The sequence below is a fragment of the Felis catus genome, chromosome B1, assembly GCF_018350175.1.
Source record: "Felis catus isolate Fca126 chromosome B1, F.catus_Fca126_mat1.0, whole genome shotgun sequence".
Taxonomy (NCBI): Eukaryota; Metazoa; Chordata; class Mammalia; order Carnivora; family Felidae; genus Felis; species Felis catus.
This window is the reverse complement of record NC_058371.1, coordinates 48943620-48952463: the sequence shown is the minus strand read 5'-3', so window position 1 is coordinate 48952463 and position 8844 is coordinate 48943620. Positions and strand designations below refer to the sequence as shown.

The 8844-nt window shown below is 37.0% G+C and overlaps 1 non-coding gene across 1 annotated transcript; it reads left to right on the top strand.

Moving 5' to 3' along the window:
- Positions 1-8321: 8321 nt before the first annotated feature.
- Positions 8322-8425, top strand: LOC111560309. The gene has a single exon (XR_002742066.2). It is a non-coding gene; the product is annotated as a U6 spliceosomal RNA (small nuclear RNA).
- The last annotated feature ends 419 nt before the right edge of the window (positions 8426-8844 follow it).

Sequence of the window (8844 nt, the reverse complement as noted above, 5' to 3'; positions counted from 1 at the left end):
CACATTGGTCAGAACTTCCAGAACCGGTTTAGCAAATTTCTCTCTCGGGATCCTTTCATGCTGCCCAGACACACTCGTTTCAGGCACTGCTTCTGATATTCAGTTCTTTTCTGATTGACTGGTTCGGTCACTGACCGGCAGACTGGCGGGTATGTAATCACGCGGCAGGCTGGCTATTCAGTTCATGGTAGAAGGCCAATGGCAAAATAAAGGATTTTGACTAAATGAACACTTCATTAGACCGTAAAAGACAAAAAATATCTCAGGCACCATATGCACTATATGCCTTGTACCATTTGTTTCTTTTTCTTACTTTAATGAAATGTATAGGACCTCCAGATCAACGTTGAGGACAAGTGGTGATAGCAGCAGGCACCCTTGTTCTTGATCCTGAACAGAATGTATTGCATTCTCTCTCTTTTGTGCATGTGCACACACACACACACACACACACGGGCATTTTATTAATTAATGTACTAGAAGATGGAAGGGAGGAGGTGTGGCTATATATAGGGATTATAATTGTCACCAGGCTCTGAGTCTCTGAGTCTCTGCTTTCTTATAGTGGCTTCTTAGGTAAGATCCCCTCCTGTTTTTAGGGACATGGCCACAGCCCCTCCAAGCTTTCAGTCTGCTGACCTAGCTACCCCATAAAAAGAGAAAGCACCTCTTTTCTAATATTTTCAGCAAAAACGTGGAGGCTGACATTCTTTGGCTAATTGGCCCTGCCTGGGTAACATGTCCATTCCTGCCATGAGAGTGGACAGAGCAGTGGTATTCTCACTGGTCAGACCTGAGTCATTGGTCTGTCGCTGGGGGGATGTGGGGGGTGGGGTCAACTTTGAACCACATGAAGTGTTTATGCCAAGGAAAAATGGATGGGTGTTGTTACTTGAAGAAGAGTGGGTGGGGATTCAGTAACTACAGCAGATATCTGCCATAGGTACATTGGGAGCTGGGCTTGCGGGAAGTCAGGGCTTATATCTGCAAAGACAAGTGAAAAGGGAACTCTGGGAGGAAGAAATGGTGTAAGCAAAAGCCATGGAGATGGGCTGGAGACAGTTTAACTAGCAGCCTGGTCTTCCTGGGAGGCCCCACGATGGTGAAGGAGGAGGAGGGCCTATTGCCTTCTTTGTTTTGTTTTCAAAATAATATTTGTTGTTGTGGCCACCACCACCATCATCGCGATTTGTCTTTTATATTGTTATTACAGAGGGTTTCCATCAAAGGCCAAGAGACTAGATGATGTACCCCCATGTACCCATGTATCACTCATCACCCAATTTTATAATTGTTAATGTTTTGCCAATTGTTTTTTTTTTTATCTTATCTCATAGCATACTTTAAAGCAAATCCCAGACATCGAATCATTTCAGCTCTAAATATTTCAAGGCATGTATCTTTTTTTTTTTTTTATAAATTTTTTTTTTTCAACGTTTATTTATTTTTGGGACAGAGAGAGGCAGAGCATGAACGGGGGAGGGGCAGAGAGAGAGGGAGACACAGAATCGGAAACAGGCTCCAGGCTCTGAGCCATCAGCCCAGAGCCTGACGCGGGGCTCGAACTCCCGGACCGCGAGATCGTGACCTGGCTGAAGTCAGACGCTTAACCGACTGCGCCACCCAGGCGCCCCTGTATCTTTTTTTTTTAATTTTTTTTAACGTTTTATTTATTTTTGAGACAGGAAGAGACAGAGCATGAACAGGGGAGGGTCAGAGAGAGAGGGAGACACAAAATCTGAAACAGGCTCCAGATTCTGAGCAGTCAGCACAGAGCCCCACGCGGGGCTCGAACTCACGGACAGTGAGATCGTGACCTGAGCGGAAGTCGGACGCTTAACCTACTGAGCCACCCAGGGGCCCCATCAAGGCATGTATCTTTAACATAGAGTTTTTTTTTTTTTTAAAGCAATCACAATACATTATTTTCTTAATGTTCACTTATTTTAGAGAGTGAGCAATCTCGGGAGGGGCAGAGAGAGAAGGAGGGACAGAGGATGCTAAGTGGGCTCCTCGCCGACAGCACTGAACCCGGTGCAGGACTCAAACTCACCAACTGTGAGATCATGACCTGAGCCAAAGGCAGACGCTTAACAAACTGAGCCACCCAGGTGCCCCAGTAATCACAATACATTATTACACTTAATAATTTCTTAATATATTATAATAACAAATCTGTGTTCAAATTTCTGTGATTTTCTCAAAAATTCTTTATAAACTGATTTGTTTGAATTAAAATCCCAAGTCCAAACATTGCATTTGATTGATATATTTAAGCCTCTCTCTTGAATAAACTTTTACGTTATTTTTTGTTAACGTCTCTTTTGATCTATAACATCTCCTCCACGCTACTTTTCCCATGCCATTTATTTGCTGAAAAAATGAGTCATTCTAGGTTGACGGTTCAAGATCATGAAGATGGTGTTAACATGTTTCTCTCTTTGGAGATGCTGTGGGCAAACTGGAAGATAGATCTAGAGGCTTGATTACAACTAGGGGCAATTTTCTTTTCTTTATTTTGGCAAATCTACTTAGTAGGTGGTGCTGTGTACTTTCTATTACATCATGTCAGGAGGCATGTGGTGTCTGGTTTTCTTAAAGGGAAGAGTTTCCATTTTTCACCTTTAGGAAGGATGTTTGCTGTGGAGTTTTTTGGTAGATACTACATTTTAGATTTAAAAGTTCCCTAGTTTGATAAGATTTCTTCTCTTATCACATAGGATGAGATAAATAAGGCATCTTATGGATGCCTTATTTACTAAACGATTTTTCTGCATCTATTCATCTATTTCCTTTTCTGATTTTTGTAACAAGCTTTTCTATCCTCATGGGATAAATTTGGGGAAGTCTCCCTATTTCATGTGTTCTCTGGAGGAATTTGTGTTGGATTAGAGTTGTCTTTGAATGTTTTGGTAGAATTTGCCTCTAAGTCTTTCTGCATGAGCCTGGTGTTTTCTTTGGGGGAATATTTTAAACCACTGATCCAACATCTCTAATGGTCTCAGAATATTCACGTTTTCTACTTCTCGAGTCAGTTTTGATGACTTACATTTTCCGATGAATTTGTTCGGTCCATCAAAGCTTTCAAATGTATCGCGACTAAATGTTCATGGCAATTCCATTTAATGTTGTCTTATTTATTCTCAATGTCTTTTATTGATGCTTTCATTTTTCTTGATCAATACTGCATATAGCTTATCAATTGTATTAGTCTTTTAAAAGATCTAACTTTTGGCTTTGTCCGTCCTCTCCATTCAAAACTTTCTTTTTCTCATGTCATTAATTTTAGGCCTTTATTATTTCCTTCCTTCGACTTTATGTGTGTTCTGGTGGACTTCAGACTTTACAAGTTGGACACATAGCTCATTAACTTTAGCCTTTCTTCTTCTAATGTAAGTATTTAAGACCATCAATTTTCTCTTCAAATACTACCCAACTACACTCCTCAGCTTCTGAGATTTTATTATGAGACATTTCATAATAAAGCAGCTTAAAAATACTTGCTATGTCTATTTCAATGTAAGTTTTATTTTTTCTTTTTTGACTCATGAGCTTTTGGAAGTAAATTTCTATTTCTTAAAATAATTTTTAAAAATTGAGTGCTACTTCACATTCCTTCAGTGAAACGCATAGATTATGTGCAGAGTTCGATGCGTTTCCCTAAATGCATACATCTGGAGAAGTCACACAGCTGTCAGGACACAGACCATTTCCATGAGAGCAGAAACTTGTCTTATGGTCTCTCCATCGATTCCTGCTTTTCCCCTGCACACCCTGAGGCAGCAACCACTCTGTTCTCTAGCGTCATAGGATGGTTTTGCCTCCCCCTAATTTAACAGAAATGGAATCATACTGTATATGCTTTTTTGTGTGTTACTTTTCTTCAATATAGTATTTTTGACTGTTTTTTTTTTAATGTATTGCTTATACATTTTGGTTGTTGCTTTTTTTCTTCCTCTTCAACCTCTCCCCCTCCCCTTCTTCCCCATCTTCTTTGGAGTAGTTCATATTCCATTGCACAAAAATGTAACAATTTATCCATTCCTCTGTTGGTGGATATTTGGCCTATTTCCAGTTTGGGGCAATTATGATGAAAGCTGCTGTGAATGTTTTTGTACAAGTCTTTTTGTGGAATATGTTTTTGTTTCTCTTGGGTAAATACCTAGGAATGGAAGTGAAGTGTTGAGTCATAGGGTGAGTGCATATTTACCTTTATAAGAAATTGCCAAACTGGTTTTCCAAAGAGGTTCTACCATACAGTCCCAACAGAAACATTCTCACTATAGCTGGATATTTGTCTTTTCCATTTTAATTCTTCTAGTGTGTAAAATATGGTATCCTAGTTGTTTTTTAAAATCAATTTTGGGGCACCTGGGTGGCTCAGTCGGTTAAGCGGCTGACTCTTGATTTCAGCTCAGGTCATGATCTCACGGTTGTGGGTTCCAGCCCCACACAGCACAGACCTTGCTTTGGATCCTCTGTCTCCCTCTTTTCTGCCCCTCTTTCCCTCCCCCCACTCTTTCAAAAATAAATAAATGTTTTAAAAAATTAAAATCAATTTTATTGATGTATACTTTACATGCACACATTTTAAGTGTATAATTTTAAAATGCACACATTTTAAGTGTATAATTTCTTGAGTTTTAACAAATGTACACACCTGTGTAATCACCATCCCTAATCAAGATAGGGACAATTCCGTCACCTCAGAAAACTCTCATGCCCCTTTCTGGTTGATTACTCTTCACTTCTGCCCCAGTAACCACTAATCTTACTTCTATCATTTTTTTATTTGTTTTGCTTGCTCTAGAATTTCATATAAATAGAATCATCACTATGTACTCTTTTGTATGGGTGGCTTCTTTCACTCAGCATAATTTTTTTTTATTAAAAAAAATTTTTTACACTTTTTTCATTTTTGAGAGACAGAGACAAAGCATGAGAAGGGGAGAGGCAGAGAGAGAGGGAGACGCAGAATCTGAAGCAAGCTCCAGGCTCTGAGCTGTCAGCACAGAACCCGAAGCGGGGCTTGAACTCACCAACCATGAGATCAGGACCTGAGCCGAAGTCAGATGCTTAACCAACTGAACCACCCAGGCGCCTCTCAGCATAATTATTTTAAGATTCACTCATATTTTTGTGTCCAATATAACATTTCCCTTTTCATTGCTGAGGGGGCATTCCATTGTATGGATTTTATACATTCTCCTGATGGTGGACATTGGGTTGTTTTTACTTTTTGGCTATTATGAATAAATGTATTTTTTGATATATGTTTTTATTTCTTTGGGATAAATTCCTAGGAGTGGAATGACTGAACCATATGTTAAATGTATGTCTAACTTTAAAAAAAAAAATTTTTTTTTAACGTTTATTTATTTTTGAGACAGAGAGAGACAGAGCATGAATGGGGGAGGGTCAGAGAGAGGGAGACACAGAATCTGAAACAGGCTCCAGGCTCTGAGCTGTCAGCACAGAGCCCGACGCGGGGCTCGAACTCACAGACCGTGAGACACTGAAGTGACTGAGCCTCCCAGGTGCTCCTAGAAGTGCTATAATTTTAACATTTGTATTTAGGCCTTCATTTATCTTGAATTAATTTTTATGAGTAATATGAGCTAGGGGTCAAGATACACTTTTTTCCTTATGATTTCCAATTGTCCTAGCACCATTTTTGAAGAATCTTTCTTTTTCTCATTGACTTCTTTGGGTTCCTTTGTAAAACAAAACAAAGCAAAACAAAACAAAACAAAACAAAAACATCAATGGGCTAATTAATGTTGAGCTAATTTCTGACTCTGTTTCTGTTACACTTGTCTGTTCATCTTTGTGACTGTACCATACTATCTTGAATACTAAATCTTCATAGTCATTACTGAAATCAGGCTATGTAAGTCCTCCAAATTGGTTCTTTTTTTTTTCAAGAATTTTTTTTCTTTTTTGCTATTCTATGTCATTTATATTGCCATATACATTTTAGTATCCGCCTTTCAATTTCTATAACAAAGACGTGCAGGAACTTTGAGATTGCATTAACTATAGATCAGTTGGGGAGAATGTCCACTATTAAGTCTTTCAATCTGTGAACGTGTATATCTCTCCATTTATTCTGGTCTTTTAAAATTTCTCTCAGCAACGTTTTGTCATTTTATACACACAGATTTCATACAAGTTTTGTAAAAGTTATTCCCAATTATCTTATGTTCTTTCATGCTATTGTGATATTTTTTTAATTTCCTTTTTCTTTTTTTTTTGTAGCTAGTGTATAGACAAATGATTGATTTTTATGTATTGCTCTTGTATCCTTTGACCTTGATAAGTTGTTTTTTGGTAAAAGTAAGGTTTGCTTTTGAATAGATTCCTTAGGAATTTCTACATGTACCATTATTTTGTTCGTAGATAGAAACAATTTTACTTCTTTCCCCGTCTTTATATTTTCTTTTTTTGCCTTATTTCACTGGCTAAGATCTCCAGTACAATGTTGAATGCAAGTGGTATGTCCATACCTTTGCCTTGTTCTTGATTTTAGAGAGAAAACATTTGGTATTTAACATTTAAATATGATGTTAATCGAAAGATTTTCATAAGACAACTTTATCAAAGTTTGAAGTTTCCTTTGATTCCTAAGTCTACTGAGACTTTTAATTAGAAAGCATTGAATTGTTACAATTGTTTTGCATCTGTTGAGATGACCAAATGATTTTTCTCCTTTATTCTTCTGTATAAATGATGAACCATATTAATTGATTTTCAAAGTGTTAAACTACCTAGCATTACTGTGACAAAACCTGCTTAGTCATGATGAATTATCTTTTTTTTTTTTTTTCCCTAAAATTTTTTTTCAACGTTTATTTTTGGGACAGAGAGAGACAGAGCATGAACGGGGGAGGGTCAGAGAGAGAGGGAGACACAGAATCGGAAACAGGCTCCAGGCTCTGAGCCATCAGCCCAGAGCCCGACGCGACTCGAACTCACGGACCGCGAGATCGTGACCTGGCTGAAGTCGGACGCTTAACCGACTGCGCCACCCAGGCGCCCCGAATTATCTTTTTTATATATGACTAGATTTGATTTGCTAGTACCCTCATTCAATTTGTTAAGAATTTTTGCATTTATATTCATGAAGATCATTGGTCTATGATTTTATCTTCTTGCACTTTACTCATTCCCTCCTTACCTTTTGAAAGAGTTTGTGTAAGATTGCTATTTATTTTGTAAATGTTTAAAATAAATTTTCTTAGGAAAAGGTTTTTAATTCTGAATTCAGTTTTTAAAATGCACTTAAGACTATGGAGACTTTTCAATTATTTTTGTATTAGCTTCTGTAATTTTTGTCTTTCAAGAAATTTTTTCATTTCACCTAGGTTGTTGAATTTGGTAGTATAACTTGGTTCATAATATTACTTTATTATCCTTCACTCTGCAGGATCCATAGTGATGTCCCCTCTTTCATTCCTGATATTGTTAATTTATTTGTTCTTCCTTTGTTTTTCTTGAAAATTTAGTTAAGAGTATATCAGTTTTATTCATATTTTCAAAGAACTAACTTTTGGCTGTGTTAATTTCCTTATTGTCTTTTTTTAAATTGATTTTGGCTTTTTTAGTTGTCTCTCTGTATCTTATTCTGTGTTAACATTTGTTTCTCTTTCTAGTTTCTCAAAGCAGAAACATAAATCAATGATTTAAAAATTGCTTTTCTGGGGAGCCTGGGTGGCTCAGTCGGTTAAGCGTCCGACTTCGGCTCAGGTCATGATCTCGTGGTCCGTGAGTTCAAGCCCCGCATCAGGCTCTGTGCTGACTGCTCAGAGCTTGGAGCCTGTTTCAGATTCTGTGTCTCCCTCTTTCTCTGATCCTCCCCCGTTCATGCTCTGTCTCTCTCTGTCTCAAAAGTAAATAAACGTTAAAAAAAAAAAGTTAAAAAAAAATAAAAATAAATAAAAATTGCTTTTCTTTTTTTATATAGTCATTTAAATGTTTATTTTTGAGAGAGAGAGAGCATGAGAGCACAAGGGAGGAGCAGAGAGAGGGAAACAGAGGATCTGAAGCAGGCAGATAATAGAGAGCCCGATGCAGGGCTCAAACTCATTAACCTGTAAGATGTTGGTCTCCGCCAAAGTCAGATGCTCAACTGAGTGAGCCACCCAGGTGCCCCACTTATATAGTCATTTAAGCTCTATTTTATTTTTTTTTTCCTAAGAACTACTTTATCTGCATCTGACAAATTTTGGTATGTTATATTTTCAATTCTAGTTAAAAAATTTTTCTAATTTTCTTTGTGATGTTTTTTCTCTGACCTATATAATTAGAAGTGTGGCATTAAAGTGTTCACTTCAGCAGCACATATACTAAAATTGGAACGACACAGAGATTAGCATGGGCCCTGTGCAAGGATGGCATGCAAATTTGTGAAGCTTCCAGAAAAAGAAAAGAAAGAAGAAAAGAAAGAAAAGAAAGAAAAGAAAAGAAAAGAAAAGAAAGAAAAGAAAAGAAAAGAAAAGAAAAAAGAAAAGAAAAGAAAAAAGAAAAGAAAAGAAAAGAAAAGAAAAAGAAAAGAAAGAAAAGAAAAAGTGTGGCATTAGAAGCATCTCTTTCACACAGCGTATCATTAGGTCTTACATTTTTTTTTAAGTCTAGTTTGACATTCTCTGCCTTTTAATTTGAGTATTTAGTTCACTTATATATAATGTAATTATTATATAATTTTTTTAAGCCCATATCTTTCTTTTTGGGTTTTTATTTGTCCTGTTTTTTTGTGTTCATTTACTCCTCTTTTCCATCTATTTTTAGCTCAATTAACTATTTTTAATATTTCATTTTACCTCTTCTATTTGCTTTTCTGTTCTA